Source organism: Podarcis pityusensis (genome assembly GCF_964106645.2).
Source record: "Podarcis pityusensis genome assembly, chromosome: W".
In the NCBI taxonomy this organism is placed as follows: domain Eukaryota; kingdom Metazoa; phylum Chordata; class Lepidosauria; order Squamata; family Lacertidae; genus Podarcis; species Podarcis pityusensis.
Genome location: NC_138045.1, coordinates 25474747 through 25489541, shown reverse-complemented (window position 1 = coordinate 25489541; position 14795 = coordinate 25474747). Strand labels below are relative to the sequence as shown.

General features: G+C 41.0%; 2 long non-coding RNA genes across 2 annotated transcripts in view; both read left to right on the top strand.

Annotated features, from left to right (window-relative positions):
* Positions 1-13248, top strand: part of LOC308467801 — a 61033-nt gene extending 47785 nt beyond the window's left edge. Inside the window, exons 4-5 of the long non-coding RNA XR_013981295.1 lie at positions 10217-10344; positions 12640-13248. This is a non-coding gene — a long non-coding RNA (uncharacterized lncRNA). The remainder of the gene's footprint in view (positions 1-10216; positions 10345-12639) is intronic.
* LOC308467831 overlaps positions 1-14795 on the top strand; it is a 702857-nt gene that overhangs the window by 95843 nt on the left and 592219 nt on the right. The gene's annotated exons all lie outside the window — the stretch shown is intronic.

Genomic DNA, 14795 nt, shown 5'->3' with positions numbered 1-14795 from the left:
CTGTAGTACTTTGATGTAATCTTCCGTCTCAGTCTTCTTCATTTCAGTGGTAAAATTATTAGCAGATAAGAACCTCCTGCCTCTCTTGAAGCATGTGCGTTATCTTTCACCAATTTTTTCCTTTTAAGTAACGCAACTAGTTTCGCACGTGGAAGCAGCTTCGGAGGAGTTCCGAGGCCTGCCGAGGGTTGTGCACCCAGTGCCTCACCCCCTCCTTCTTCCAAACTCGGGGGTGATTTATGGCAACAGCGGGTGAAAACTGCATCTCTCCCCCCTGGAGAGATGAAGGGAGACTGATTTACTCCCCATAATCAGCCTCTAATTACCTTGTGCGGGCTGGATAGATGTTAATATCCGCCATCTTCCAAGGGGCCCCTAGCGGCCCCCCTAGTCATTTAAAATTCCTAAAAGGAATGCCTCTGGCCTTTTACTATATGATATTCTTAATATTTTCTTTATTTCTTTGTGGATCATGCTCCAAAATTTCCCAATTTCGGGGCATGTCCACCACATATGGTAGAAGGTTCCTTTTTGTATCTTGCATCTCCAGCACTTATTATTATATGTTATTATTTATTATTTATGTTATTATTATTATTCATTTTTGCAAGCCTTTCTGGTGCCAGGTACCACCTGTGATACATTTTCATATAGTTCTCTCTTATTAGGTAACATGCTGTAAAATTTATATTTTTTTGTCCATAGTCTTTCCCATTCATTATATTCATTTGGGTGGCCCAGATCTTGTTCCCATTTTTTAATAGCGTCTCCTTTTTCCTCCTTTTCTACTTTCCCATTTTGTAACAGTTTATATATTATTGAGAGAGTCTGTTGGTTGTTATATAAAATTTCTTTTTCCCATACCAAGATTTTTTTTATCAAACCCCTTAAGCTTACTATCCTTCTCAAATATTGTTTTTAATTGGAAATATTCTAACCAATTCACTCCCCTCTCTTTTAATTCTTCAAATTTCTTTACTGTTGGGCAATCTTTTATCTCTTCTACGAGTTCCCTATATGTTAGCCAGCTATCTTTCATATTGCTTCTATGCAAGGCTGATGACTCTATAGGTGATAGCCACCAGGGAGTTTTGGCTGTTACTATTCGTTTTATTTCTTTCCCAGACTTCGAATAGGGCCTTTCTCACCAAATGGTTAGTGAATCCTCTATGTGCTTTTATTTTATCGTGACCCAGGTAGCCATGCCACCCGGAAACTTTGTCCCAGCCCTCCAGGTCCAAGATTTTGGTATCTGTCAGTAACATCCAATCTTTCAGCCATGTCATGCATGCAGCCTCAAAATACAGCTTGAGGTTTGGGACTGCGAACCCGCCCCTTTCTCTAGGCTCCATCAGAACTTTGAACCTTACTCTTGGTTTCTTACCTTGCCAGATAAAATTAGAAAGATCCCTTTGCCAACCTTTAAAACATTTTGTCCCGATAATTATTGGGATCGTCTGGAAAAGGAAGAGCATTTTTGGTAGAACTGACATTTTATCAAGGATATCCTTTCCCATAAGGACAAGTTCAATTTATTCCATTTATTTAGATGTCCTTTTATTTCCTTCCACTTCTTCACATAGTTATTCTTGTACAAATTGGTATTTTTATTTGTGATCCAGATCCCCAAATACTTAACTTTCGTGGTAATTTTAAGGTCTGTTACTCTTTCCAGTTCTTCCTGTTCCTTTACCCCCATATTTTTCGTTAGTAATTTAGATTTTTCTTTATTTAACTTAAAGCCTGATACTCCTCCATATTCAAACAATTTCTTTAGTGCTTCTGGTATACTTTCTTCTGGGTTTTCTGTGGTAATGATTACATCGTCCGCAAACGCTTTGACTTTATATTGTCTGTTACCTAGACTAATCCCCTTGATTTTTGGGTCCTTTCTTATCGCTATTAGGAGTGTTTCCAGCGTCATAATAAACAAAAGTGGGGATAGAGGGCATCCTTGTCTGGTGCCTCTTTCAATTTGGAATTCTTCAGTTATTTCATTGTTAATTATTAGCTTAGCTTTCTGGTTTTCATATATCGCTTTAATACCATTAGAAATTTTGTTCCCAAGTTTCAAACTTTCCACAGTGTGGACCAGAAAATTCCAGGCCACACTGTCGAAGGCTTTCTCCGTGTCTACCAGTAGCATTGCCACCTTCTTGCTAGGTTTCATATCAATATATTCTAGAAGATCAATCACTATTCTTGTATTATTTTTTATCTGTCTCCCCAGTAAGAAGCCATTCTGGTCCCTGCCTATTACTCAGTTCAAGCATTTTTTCAATCTATTTGCTAAAACACCTGCGAAAATTTTGTAATCAATATTCAGTAGTGAAATTGGCCTGTAGTTCTTTATAATATTTGGGTCTATTCCTTGTTTTGGTAATAAGGTTATCCATGCTTCGCTCCAAGAGTCAGGAATTTTCCCTTCTTCCATTATCTCATTCATGATCTTTTTAAGTCTAGGGATTATTACTTCTTCTAGTTTCTTGTAATATGTAATCGGTATTCCGTCTGGGCCTGGTGATTTCCCAGTTTCCATTTTCCTTATTGTCAGCATCGCCCTAGAGCCAGTGCACCAACTGGACTCTTGCACCTCAACCCCGACTGGGCTAGGCGAGCTGGGTAGCACCGCCAGAGACCTCCTTCTCACAGGAAACGGTCACAGTGCTGTGGACTCACAGCTCAGAGCTGAGAGCACCGGATTCACTGTCTCAATAATACAGTCGTTGCGCAGCAGAGTTTTGCAGAGTCTTGCAGAGTATAAACCACTCGGAGAGCAGCTCTGTAAAATGTCTTCCTTTTATTCTATAACTACAACTATGATACAAAGCTATATACAGAGCTGAATATTCTAAGCATAAATCAATGCTACACTGAGAGTCTGCAGCTGCTCTTAGCAGCAATCTTATCTCTAGGATCTCTAACACTCTCACTCTCTCCGATACACTGACTGACTGACTCTCTCTCACACACACAGTTATGTTGCTGGGCAGAATAAGTAGATAGGCAGGACACGCCTCCTTCTCTCTGGAGAGTCAGCAGAGACCATCAGGAGATGATCAGGAGATTCTTGGGTATGGGAGGGGTGAAATCTCCTCACTTATCACCTCTCTTATTTCTTCTGAGCTTATGCACGAGTTTAAATTACTAAATTCCTTGCCATCTAGTTCAGGGATTTTGTTTTCTCTTACATACTCTTTAATTTTATTCTCATCTTTGTCTTCCAACTCGTATAATTTTTTATAAAAATTCCTAAACATCATTTTTATTTGGTCCGGGTCTGTAATTTCTTTTCCTTGTACAATAATCTTATTTATAACCCTATCCACTTGCTTCTCCTTTGTTAGCCAGGACAACATCCTACCGGGTTTATTTGCCGATTCAAAACACCTTTGTTTTGTCCATTTAATCTTATTTTCTACCTCTGTGTTTATTAAATTATTTAATTGGGATTGTAAAATTTTAATATTCTGGATTATAGTCTCTTGTTTTGGATTTTTCAACAGTTCTTTTTCCTTCTCCCTTATGTGTTTATTTATTTCCGTGGTATCCTTTGCTTTATCCTTCCTTATTCTTGCCATTTGTTGTATTCCAATTCCTCTCATATAGGCTTTACTGGTATCCCAAATGATTTTCCTGTCTGTCCCATGTCTCTCATTAATTTCGAAAAATTCCTTCAACAATTCCCTCATTTTATTCACCTTTTGCTCATCTCTCCAAAGTTCATCATTCATCCTCCACCTCCCTCTCGTATGTTTTTTAAATCTTATGTGTATAGTAACTGGATTATGGTCTGAGAGAGATTTATTCAGAATCTCTGCTTTTACCAAGCTCAATGTCAATTTTTTAGAGGCCCAAATTGCGTCTATTCTCCCTCCCGATTTTTTATTTTCAGAAAAATAAGTAATATCCTTTTCAGTGGGATGCTTCAATCTCCAGGTATCGAATAAATTAAGATTATCAGTCAACTGGAAGAATGATAATGGTAGCATGCCTGAGTTTGATTTTTCCCCTCTCTCGGTTCTATCCATTTCAATAGATATAACTCCATTCATATCTCCCATCATAATTATCTTTCCATTCTCAAATTCCCAAAGCTTCTCTTCCAATTTTCTGTAAAATTCGGATTTATTATTATTTGGAGCATACACTCCTACCACTATTATCTTTTCTTGATTTATTTGTATTTCTACTCCTACTATTCTACCTTCCTCATCTTGAAATATTAGTTGTGGACTTAACACTGGTTTTACATAAATTACCACCCCTCTTTTCTTTTCCGCCGCTGCGGCTATAAACTCCAGACCCAAGTTCTTGTTTTTTAGTTCCCGTATATGATCTTTAGATACATGGGTCTTTTTCATTTTCTGGTAATCCCCTTATTTGAACCGTGTTAGCATTCTGTTTTAATTGTAGTAGAAGAATTGGTTCTTCTAGCTCATTCTGTCTATTAGTGAGACCCCCCTATAGCCCCTGCCATCGCCCCTTGTTCTGTCTTAATATCTTCCACCTCCCCTGCTGACTTTTCCAATTTCTCAATTTTTGCTTCTAAAGAATTCACTTTTTCATCTAGTTTATCAAATTTCTGTGAGAGCACTTTAGTACTATTTTCAATGTCAGCTTTTACTTCCCTAGTTAATTTCTCCATTGACTGGTCCATTTCCCGTTTGAATTCTGCAAAATGTAAAGCCATGAGTTCTGAAAAATCTGCTTTGGCCATTTTTTTCTGTTTCTTCCTGAGCAGAGGCCCTTCTTTTCTCTGCTTCTTTCTGTCTTGTTCCTATAGTCGATTCTTGTTTACTTTTCTCCGCCATGACTGTCATCAAAACAATTACTTCAGTCCCCCCAACTTCAAGGTTAGGGCTGCCTGGTCTTATCTCTTTCTCACTGGAAGGCTCAGAGTTGGAAAGTTCCACTTCCAAGCCTACCAGCAAAGTTGCCTCTTTACCTCCCAAAAGCCTGGCACCCCCTGGTACAATGTCTAATCTGTACACAAACCAAGTCTACAACTTTTATATACACAAAATTTAAAGTATTTAACAAAAATGCAAATTTAAAATTGTTTAAAAGCAACAAGTAGAAAATAAAAGGAAGAAAAAGAGAGAGGAGAGGAAGAAAAAAATAAAGAAGAAAATAAACACGATATTGCTGTCACTTAATAGTTACTTGAAATTAGCTGCTTACGAACTTTGATCCGTGTACTGTAGGTGAACTAAGCGTTTTTTCTTCAGGTTCCAATTTTGTATTTGTGGTTGTATTCCAATAATGTTCCAAGTATATTCCAAATAAGCTCAATATGGTTTATAATCCAGAAGATGGCAAATAGAAATGGCAGATGTAATCCAGATGTTGTTATTATAATCCAATGGGTGGCTAGTTCCAATATTTAAATTTTCAAATGTGGTACCCTGGTCTTCGTGTAATATCAATATGGAAAGAACCAGTATGGTAATTTCTTCCAAATCCAACCCCTGCTCTTCCAGGTACTCTGCCTCTCTGGTGTTTCTGTTAAAACTTTGAAGCCTGTTGACCTTTGAAGTGCTTTCACCTGCTGCACAGCTTAGCAGAGAGTATTGCAGCATTTCTTAGGCAACTCTCAAGATTGTCCAGTCAGGACGAAGATCAGGAACAAAGACTGACGACTAGTAACTTGATTATTGTGGTCATGCTGCCTATATGAGAGACCTCAGCCAATCACCAAGCTGTTACTGTGTCCTCTTATCTCTAGGCAGATTCTTTCCGTGCTCCTCCTCCCCAGCATGTAGCAGAGACACTAATTGCTCATTTGCCAAGCTGCACGTAGACTATGAATTCCAACAGTTTCTCCCCAAGATCAACAGAGTGTTCTCCTGCCAAGCTTAGGTTGTTCATGCAATGTTCCAGGGTCCTTTTAGCTTAATTCCAAGATTGTTTGTCCAGGTCTGTGTTTTAATCCATCTCCAAACCTGTCTACTAATTACTTGCTCATCCAGCCTTCCATTCACAAAAATCTTCAATCCAAATTCAAAAGGACAATAGTTCATCCAATTTAGTTGATTCCAAGAGAAGAGGAATCTTTAACTACTTGCCAAAGTGCAGCTTAATAGTGTAAAAGATGCTCAAAAGGCTGTAGAAAGGCTCTCGTCTCCCATTCACAAATCCCTGCTTATAGAGCCTGTCAGTCAGAAAATGGAAGTTGACTTCCTGTTTGGTTTCCGTCTTCACCAAATTACTTTAAAAGTCCAAATTTATTAAATAAGATTCTAAAACGTTTTGGCATTAATTACCTTGTTTGGAAAGTCTGCTGCTTTTGGTGGCGACTTGTGGCTTCAGCTACTGGACTGCGATATCACCGTGAATGGACTCAAGCCACTTGCTGCCCCCCCCTCGCTGCTGACGCAGTGGCAAGAAGAAAGAGAAGCTGTGGCGAGTTACCCCCGTTTCAGCTGGTCCCCTCAAGACCCCACTCTTCTGTGGGGCTTTTTCAGGGGAGCGCGTAGCCTTAGAGCTTCCCCTACGGGTCCGAAGTAGCAGACTGGAAGTCTCTCACTGGGTGACCTTGAGCCAGTCACTGCCTCTCAACTGGGCCTCCCTCACAGGGTTGTTGTGGGGATTGAAGGGGGAGAACCATCTGTGGCAACATGGGCTCCTTCAAGGATTGGTGGTGTGATATTATTATTATTATTATTATTATTATTATTATTATTATTATTTTGCCCACCTTTACCTTAAGTTCCCAGGTAGGGCTGGGCGGTATCAGGTTTTCAACATCACAATATATCACCAGCTAAATATCACTATATCTATATACATCTATATCTATATCTATCTATCTATCTATCTATCTATCTATCTATCTATCTATATGGTGGTGGGGGGCCTCGCTGGGCATCCCTGTGGTGTCAGAGGGTCCTGCCATACTTCCCCATGGTGGCGGAGGGTGTGCTGCACTTTCCTGCAGCAGCCGAGGGCTTTAACGAGGCTCCCTGTGGCAGTGGAGGGCCTTAAAATGTAAGGAAGTAGTAGATTTAATAAAAATATTAAATAAACTTCCATATATTATATTTAATATATTTTCAACTAATTTAAGAATAGTTCAAGTGATTTACTAGTCAAGCTGCATCTGCTTCCCCACTCAGAGATCTAAGTACAATCTATGCACTGAGTTCAACTAAACTTACTTCTACTTTCCTGGGAGTAAGCCCCATTGAATTCAGTAGGGCTTGCTTGTGAGTAGACACACATTTGCTTGCACCCTCCCCATCATTCTCACACATTATCCAACCTCCTATTTCAGCATAAAGTAGCCTGCTAAATCTTCTCCCTTCCGTCCCCCCCAGGGCCCCCCAAAAGCCCTCATTCCGCCAATCTCTCCCTTTTTATCAAAGGGAGGGAGGGCAAGCAAGCAAAAAGATAAGTCTCCTTTAACTTACTTACTAACTAACTAACTAACTAACTAACTAACTAGCCCTTCCTTTTTAATATGAAGGAGAGCAATTTAGGAGAAACCAACAACATAAACACTACAGAAAATAAAAATAAAAACTCTTCCCCCTCTTTTTTTTTCACCTGTGGGAGTGAGTGTGAGGGAAGAAAGAAGAGCTTTCCAGTTCTTTGTTTACATTCTTTGTTTACTCCCCCCCCCCCGCTGGATTTTTGTCTAGCTATGGGACGTTCCTCCTGGATTGTTAGCAGGCTCTGCATAATTAACTGAGCTCTAAGTGGAAATATACAGGTGAAGCTGAAAGAGTTTGCTGGTTTGTGTGAGGGCTTATCTTCATTTATTTTCAGGGAGGAGGGAGAGAGCAAGCAAAGCTGGAGTATTGTACAGCTGAGCTACACCCTGGGAAGCTGTTAAGTCTCCACCTTTTGTTCATTGGTATATTGCCTTGTTGAAACACTTATCACAATGTTATTTCAGTACAATGGTATGGCGATTTATTGCATAGCACTAGTCCCAGGGCAGGTTACAGCAATATAAAAGCAATATTAAGAACATTTTAAAACAACTTACCATCAAAGGAATAATGTGGCTCCCCAAAATATACCGTATTTTTCGCTCCATAAGACGCACCAGACCACAAGACGCACCTAGTTTTTGGAGGAGGACAACAAGAAAAAAAATATTCTGAATCTCAGAAGCCAGAACAGCAAGAGGGATCGCTGCGCAGCGAAAGCAGCAATCCCTCTTGCTGTCCTGGCTTCTGGGATAGCTGTGCAGCCTGCATTCGCTCCATAAGACGCACACACATTTCCCCTTACTTTTTAGGAGGGAAAAAGTGAGTCTTATAGAGCAAAAAATACAGTACACCTTAAGTTGTCAAAAGCCAGAATAAAGAGGCACATCTTTAATATTCACCTCTGTGGGGAAGGAGTTCCACAGCTTAGAGACTGCCACAGATAATTCCCTCTCCTAGCCCACTTCTCCCACCTCCCAAACTTCTGAGGGTGGTGGATCAACTAAGAGCCCCCCCCCCCGGCTGATCTTAAGAGACAAGAGGGTCTGTAGGAAAGGAGGCAATCTTTCTTCTTCTTCTTCTAGACCTGTCAGCAGCCTTCGACATGGTCGATCACGAACTCCTTGCCAACGTGGGGATCCAGGGCACAGTCCTTCAATGGCTGTGCTCGTTTCTCTCTGGTCGGGGACAGGGTGTCGCTTGGGGGGAATTGTCATCGCGCCACTCCTTGGTGTGTGGAGTGCCTCAGGGTGCGATATTCTCCCCAATGCTTTTTAACATCTTTATGCGCCCCCTCACCCAGCTTGTCCGGAGTTTTGTTCTGGGCTGCCATCAGTATGCTGATGACACCCAACTCTATCTGTTGATGGATGGCCATCCGGACTCAGCCCCAAACACGCTGATCAGATGTTTGGAAGCTGTGGCTGGGTGGTTACGTGGGAGCCAGTTGAAGTTAAATCCTTTGAAGACAGAGGTCCTCTGGCTGGGACGGGACGATATGGGATAGAGGGGGCGACTCCCATCTCTTGCGGGGGTGCAATTAGTGCCAGCACCGTCAGTTAAGAGTTTGGGTGTAATCTTCGATATTTCCCTCTTCATGGAGGCACAGATTACAGCTATAACAAAGGCGGCATTTTTTCATCTCCGCCAAGCTAAGCAGTTGGCTCCTTACCTCTCTCGTCCTTACCTAGCCACTGTGATCCACGCGACGGTCACCTCCAGACTGGATTATTGTATCTCGCTCTATGTGGGGCTGCCCTTGAGACTGACCCAGAAACTCCAGCGGGTGCAGAATGCCGCGGCGAGACTCCTTACGGGGTCTTCGCTGCGAGATCACATTCACCCGGTGCTATACCAGCTGCACTGGCTCCCGGTGGAGTACAGGATCAGGTTTAAGGTGCTGGTTTTAACCTTTAAAGCCCTATACGGCTTAGGACCCTCGTACCTACGGGACTGCCTCTCCTGGTATGTCCCACAGAGGAACTTACGGTCTTCAAATAAAAACATCCTGAAGGTCCCAGGCCACAGAGGTTTGGCTGGCCTCAACTAGAGCCAGGGCTTTCTCGGCTGTGGCTCCAATCTGGTGGAACGCTCTGTCACAAGAGACTAGGGCCCTGCGGGATTTGACATCTTTCTTGCAGGGCCTGCAAGACAGAGCTGTTCCACCAGGCCTTTGGTCAGGGCGCAGCCTGACTCCCTCCTTTGGCAATCTTTACAGAACTTAAGCTTAATGGTTGCCATCAATTGGATTTTAATTAATTTTTATAATGAAATGTTTTTAGAATGTTGCACTATTTTATTGTTGTTAGCCGCCCTGAGCCCGGCTTCGGCTGGGGAGGGCGGTATATAAATAAAAATTATTATTATTATTATTATTATTATTATTATACAGGTATTTGGTGCCTGAGTCATTGGAATATGAACCTGGGACCTTCTGCATGCAAAGCATGCACTCTGCTACTGAGCTATGGCCCTTTCCCTAAAAATAAAGATTTCTATTCCTTGTGAGAATGATTTAAAAAGGAATGTAGAAGGCTGCCTTAGAATGAGTCAGATGCTCTCCAGGGTTTCAGACAGTGGACATTCTCAGTGTGAATGTTTGGGATCTTAACCAGGGGTTGCGGGCAACTAATCACAATTAAGCACGGTCTGCCCTGGGGTCCTGTATTTGGAAAGGGGGCAGGGGGGATCTGGGTTTGTTGACTGCATTTGGAAATTTTCTTACTTGATACCTCTGACAATTGGCTTTCTCTGAGTGCGTTGTTCTTTTTCCCCTCCAGGTCATGCTGCCACTGCTGTGTCTCAAGCCAGCTCCCAGCCCGACTACACAATGGCCTGGGCAGAGTATTACAGACAGCAGGCTGCTTATTATGGCCAGATATTAGGACAAGCTCAGACTCACAGCCAGGTGGGTCTCGCTTCTCTGCCGTATCTGCATCCCCCTTACTGACAACTGTTCCTTGTTCAGTTCAGCCTTGAAAACAATTAAACAGAAGCACCTAGCCCTGTGTACAGTGGTACCTCGGGTTAAGAACTTAATTCATTCTGGAGGTCTGTTCTTAACCTAAAACTGTTCTTAACCTGAGGTACCATTTTAGCTAATGGGGGCTGCCGCGCTGCCACCGCACGATTTCTGTTCTCATCCTGAAGCAAAGTTATTAACCCGAGGTACTATTTCTGGGTTAGCAGAGTCTGTAACCTGAAGCATATGTAACCTGAAGCGTATGTAACCCGAGGTACCACTGTATCTTATTATGTTGCTTGTGGCCACTCCCACCCTCCTAAAAAAAGAGAACCAAGTCAAAGTTTTTGCAACATTTTCTACCTTGGTTGCTTGGAAGGGATTCTGAAGTCACACCGGGCGACTGTATTCCAAACTTAGTTTAACTTAATTTAAACTTAAAACTTAAGTTTTTCTCCTCTCTCATAACATTAGGACTCATGGACAAACAGTGCAGCTGAATGTTGGAATGTTGTCAGATTCAAGGCATATAAAAGAAAATGACTTATTCACGCAGTGCATAGTTTAACTATGGGACTAGCTCCCACAGGAGGAAGTGATGACCACTAAGCTGGATGGTTTTAAAATAATATTGGACAAGTTCATGGAAGAGAGGGTTATCAATGGCTACTAGCCATGATGACTATGCTCTGCCTCCACAGTTGGAGGCAGCAGTGCTTTCAAATACCAGTTGCTGAAAACCACAGAGGGGCGAGTGCTCTTGTGTTGAAACCCTGTTTTCTGGTTTCCCACGGGCATCCAGGTGGCCACTGTGAGAACAGGAGGCTGGACTAGATGGGCCATTGTTCTTAGGTTATGATTCCCAAACTTAGTTTAGCCTCTTCCGGATCTGGTGAAAGCAAAGTCAAAACTGTAACAGTGTAACGTACATTTCCAAGTAATGAGCTGCATACTGGCAAGCAGCAGATTCTGCATTTCTCAGATTTATGAGAGCTCAGGTTCATTTGCGCTCACATTTTCTGAATTAAAATTGGAGTCAATGCTTTGCTCTTACTCTTTGCCTTTTAAGGTGGTGTGAGATAGCATGAAATACTGATAATTACCAGCTCCTTACATTTCTGTGGAGAAGCCAATGGTGGTCTCTGCTAACAAAAGCGTAGGGGATGATTTTTGCCCATTCTCCACCTCTTTGTGGCCCCTAGAGAGAGGGGCCATAGCTCAGTGGTACAACATCTGCTTTGCATGCAGAAGGCCCCATGTTTGATCCCCGTTGGCATCTCCAGGTAGGGCTGCAAATGTCTCCTGCCGGGAGAGCTGCTGCCAGTCAGGGCAGACAGTACTGAACTAGATGGAACCAATAATCTGATTTAGTAAAAGGCTACCCCTTTTAATGAGGAGGACACCACTCAGTGTTTATAGCATCTTTCTTGCATGCAGAATATTCCAAGTTCAATCCTCGGCATTTCTAGATAGAGTAGAGAGAGACTCCCTGCCTGTGTAACCCCTGGAGAGTTGCTGCTGGTTAGGGTAGACTATATTGAGCTAGATGGGCCACCTTTCACTCTTTTATGGAGGGTCCCCCAACTCCTTTTCCATTAGTAGACACCTCTTCCGAGATCCAAAAGCTGCCTGTGATTGTAAGGCACAGAAGCCACAGCCTTGCTCCACTGTTAGCTAGCCCACTCATGCAAATGGTGCTCAGGGAACAATGCTTCTCAACATGAGGGCTTTGCCTCTGAACACCAGTTGCTGGGAGCACACAGTTGGAGTAGGGGAATTAGAGGCATCTGTCAGGCCACTATGGTAAACTGGGGTAGAGTGGAGAGAACCTGTGGCTTTCCAGATGCTGCTGGACTACAACACCCACCATCCCTGGACCATTGGTCGGGAACCTGATCTAAGAAGAGGCATTCCCCCACCCCCGCCACCCCTCTATCTTGTGGGAATGCCTCTTTAATCTCTTGCATGCAGCAGGTAATGTTGCTTCTCAGATCAGGGAATGGTGACCCTGTAGCCTTCTAGTTGCTGCTAGACTACAGCTCCCATCATCCCTGACCACTGGCTATGCTCGCTCAAGGCTGATGGGAATTGTAGTTCAACATCACAGTTTAGCTACTTCTAATCCAAATTAGCCCCTTTGGTTTGATCCAGCCACAAGTTATTTTGTTTTAATTATTTCCTGAAAGTTCTCTTTCCTTCTTAACACAGATTTTTCATTTTGTCTTTTTCTACTCTTTGCAGGAACAGTAGAACTACATCCTTGACTCGTCTTCATTTCCCTCCCCAACCACTTTCTCTCTTTCTTTCTCATAATCATTGTGGAAATTAACCTTTTTGTAACAGAGGGTTTCTAGATTTGCAACATTTTGATGAAGAACTCTTGGGTTTTTTGTGTGTGAAACACTAGTTGTTAGGACAATCTATACTGAACTTTTTTCTAAGAATCAGGAACAATTAGTAATGTACTAAACTTTATGGACTTTGCTGGGTAATCTTTTATTTTTTGGTTGTTGTTTTTTTTTTGGGGGGGGGGGCTTTTTTGATTTTCCAAATTTATAAGGAAAAAGAGAGAGAGAGAGAGAGAGAAAGCAAGCAAGCAAAACTCTTGGATCTGTATTTTGGGGTGGGAGGAGAGAAGAATAACTGTCATCTAATCTTACCCCAGAGCTGTGAGATTTCAACAAGTGGTTTTTCTTTCTTTCTTTTCTGTTGTAGCAGAAAAAGGCTTGGAAGTCTTAGGTGATATGTAACAAATTTTAAAAATAAAAAATGGGAAATTATAAAAAACAGTATTTAAAAATTCTTAAATATGTAAATTTATTAAATATTTTACTACTAATTTCTTGTACCTTTGCTTTCTTTTTTATTATATTGCATTTTTTAAAAAAAGAAAAAGAAAAACTGAACTATAGTATGTTATTATAATTAATTGTGTGAATTCTTATCAGGATGGTTACTGTTTACTGTCAAGCTGGTTATCAGCGGGCAAATTTTTGTAGTGACGGCTGTATAATTACTAGAAATCTAAAGGGATAATATAAAAAATGATGTGTTTAATTTTTTTAGCAATTCTGGTTTGCTTTCCACATTTTCCATTTTCTGGTTGCATCTGTGTATCTAAGACCTCCAAGCTTTGTCTAAAAAAATAAAAAATAAAAACAAAATACCTTTTGTCTATTTCAGAAATAAATACTGTTATTTTTAATATTAAAATGAAACTGCTATTATTAGTACCTTTAACAAAAACTGTGGAACATTAAGTCATATAAAATAGTAGTAACTATTTTTTAATTCCAGGGTTGGTGTGTGTTGCTTCTCCCTCCCCATTTTTATTTGTTTTTAAGTATTTTGTTATCTTAATAGTTGTCAAAAAAATTACCTAGAGAAATAAAATAAAAGTGACATCTAGTATTAACCCCAGGTATGCCAATAAATAATGTTTTGATTTAATAAAGGGGATAATATGATTTCCAGTGTTTACTTGTAGTACTTTCTTGTACAGATAAGTGTATTTTTAAAGGAGGAAAAAAAAATAATAAAGAAAGTAAAGCTATTTTTTCTTGACATTTTTGATTGACCTGCAGGACATTTCATTTTGAACTGTACTAAAGTTATTGATCTAGGTTATTTTCCCCTCCCCCTGATTTCTTTATAATACTTGAAATGTCTAACTATACGGAAACACAATTAGAGAATGTTGAGCATGATGTGTTTTAAACAAACAAAAATTGTTCATTTTATTTGACTGACAGTTGCATTTCACAATCTCTATAATAATAAAAACCAATCCACAAGGCAATTTGTGGGTTAAGTATTAAGACTGTTTGATCACTGCTCCATTTCCTGAAAAGAGTAACCCCCATCTTCCGTTTTAGTTTTCCGGAGGAAGTGGGACATGTTTTGTTTGTGTGTGTGACTTGCTGGTGAGAGTCTTTTATAAGACATCTGAAGGCAGCCCTGTTTAGGGAAGCTTTTAATGTTTGATGTATTATAGTATTTTAATATTTTTGGGAAGCCGCCCAGAGTGGCTGGGGAAGCCCAGCCAGATGGGCGGGGTATAAATAATAAATTATTATTATTATTATTATTATTATTATTATTATTATTATACAACTATACTGTAGTGGCTGATAGTTCCCAACCAGTACTTTTCATCCCTTGTGAACTCTGTTTCAATGTTACACCAATGTTTTTTCCTTTTCCTCCATGCTCCCCCCCCCCCGATGTGCTGTAGTGGTTATGGAATGCCCCAGGCCCAGGGCAAAGAAACAGCTCCTCAAAGGAAGCATTTTATAAGCAGAAAACTCTTCTGATGATTTCCTGCTGCTCAAGTCAAGCTTGAGGGTGGATGGGGTGGCATTTTCTCTGTCTACGACTCTCACTCTCCTCCATCCCAA